Raw genomic sequence first — 2,024 nt, 5'->3', positions numbered from 1 at the left:
CTTCCTCCCTGTGTCTGCCCCATCTCTGAACATGCCTTTCTGCAGGGCAGACTTCTATTTATACCTAGCAGGGGACTGACAGTTAACCTTTTGCACTGGGGGAAATTTCTGGGAGTGCAGCCAATTTTACTGGGCTATTTTGAATCAACCCCTTTATTCTGRGGGGCTCTCTGTACATCCATTTATCCCTCCTCCTATCTATCCATCTTCCTCTTCCTCTATGTCTTTGCCGGGGCAACGATCCAGCGCCACACTCCTCAGTCTCCTCTCAGAAAGAATAATTGGCCRAGCTTCAACCTCCTTTCATTTACAGCCACAGCAAACTGAAAGACTCCATTAGAGCATCTCCTCTCTGCCAACCCCTTCTTTACCCTCCACCCCCCATTCTCCCTTCAAGGCAATCAGACAAGCCAAGCAGGGGTCATATAATGTATTGATTTGCGCCATCTATAGGTTTGCACAGGCAGACTGCATTTTTGAGATATCTGTTGGCCTCTAATTTGATACAGTCAAGCTAGGAATCATGGACAATGAAAGCTTAACCATTCAACCCTGCTGACTCCGCTGTTTAGTATTTCACAAATGTCATCTTTCTTGAAACAAGTGAAACTATTTGGTAGAAGATTCTCTGTCGTTCAGATAGTCATTCATGGAATATAAACTTTTTTTTTATTAATTCCAGGACAAAAACAATGTTTCATTGCAACAGCAAAATTAAAGAAAAACAGAGAATGTATTCAAACAAATGTTTTGAAAAAGAAATGGTTCTAAATGGTTTTACACTTCTGCTTTCTGACAATCTGTAAATAGGTGACACTGTTCAGATAAATATCAATTTTGGGAGGAAAAAATAGGGCTTTAGTCAGCTGAATCATTGCAATTATTGAACTCATAAAATAACTTCCACTTAAAAATGAAGGCAAATCAATATGAAGATTTTAATGTTGACTTAATTTGAACACATTGTACAAACTGTGTTGTAAAGTTCAACAATTTGACAACTTTGACAATAAATTTATATTTAAAAAATATAATTTTTAAGCTAAATTATTAATTGTAAAAAAAATCAGCTTATGGCACATTAATGAGGCTCAGTGTGCTCATATAATTTTKGACAAATGTAATATACAATACAAATATTGGACCAAATTTAATTTATTTGAACTTTATTCATAAGTGCTGCATGCATCATCATCATTAAAGATGTGCAACTGAGTTATATACTTGAATATAAAATAGAATTTTTTGATTATTTGATGTCCATTTTATTGGTTTAACTTTTTCCCCCTCCTAAATAAATCACATATGATGCTGCCTCTTTTTAATATCCGTTTTATTCAAAAATACACCGATGTCAAATCTTCTGTGGTCCTGTTTGAACTTTTTCTTATACTAAGTTGTTGTTTGGGGTGAGGCTGAAGCATGTTCAAGTATAGGGATAAGATAATCACATTATCTGAAGAAATTGTCCATAATACAATTAGAAAAATCTGTATTTTGTTACCACCAGATGACAGTATTTATTCTCTCAACTTGTCTTGACATTACATCTACAGACCCCTAGTGGAAGGACAGGGAACCAAAATGTCTTCTATTAATACTAAGCAGTAGGTTTAACCTTTCACCCTTAAATCAAAAATGTAACAACAAAAAGTTTTCAGAGTATTTATAAATCAAACACCGATTTGAGAAAACAAGTTCATTTTCTTACATATTCTGCCCTTTTAAGGAAACGCACACACTTTTCCTCAAAGCCGCTGAGCATACAAATTTGGATCCAGAAAGATGTTTTATTAAACTGTGGCCGGGAATATTGTTCTTAGAATATTTACCCACACTGCAGAGAGCGTGCATGAATGAAAAGGTCAATGAAATGGATTGAGCGCGAAGAAAATCACTGCACACTCTTCTTTCTCTGCCAAAAGGTCTTGAGCAGCATTAATGTCCTGCTCTCTCTGATAGATAATGAAAGATTGTGTGTGTGTGTGTGTGTGTGTGTGTGTGTGTGTGTGTGTGTGTGTGTG

At 36.0% G+C, this 2,024-nt stretch overlaps 1 long non-coding RNA gene across 1 annotated transcript in view; it reads left to right on the top strand.

The window, feature by feature from the left end:
- Positions 1 to 800: 800 nt before the first annotated feature.
- LOC106520998 (uncharacterized) overlaps positions 801 to 2,024 on the top strand; it is a 16,099-nt gene continuing 14,875 nt past the window's right edge. Inside the window, exon 1 of the long non-coding RNA XR_001310617.1 lies at positions 801 to 2,021. This is a non-coding gene — a long non-coding RNA (uncharacterized LOC106520998). The remainder of the gene's footprint in view (positions 2,022 to 2,024) is intronic.

This window comes from Austrofundulus limnaeus, unplaced genomic scaffold (genome assembly GCF_001266775.1).
Source record: "Austrofundulus limnaeus strain Quisiro unplaced genomic scaffold, Austrofundulus_limnaeus-1.0 Scaffold100, whole genome shotgun sequence".
Classification (NCBI taxonomy): domain Eukaryota; kingdom Metazoa; phylum Chordata; class Actinopteri; order Cyprinodontiformes; family Rivulidae; genus Austrofundulus; species Austrofundulus limnaeus.
This window is presented reverse-complemented; position numbering and strand designations above follow the sequence as displayed.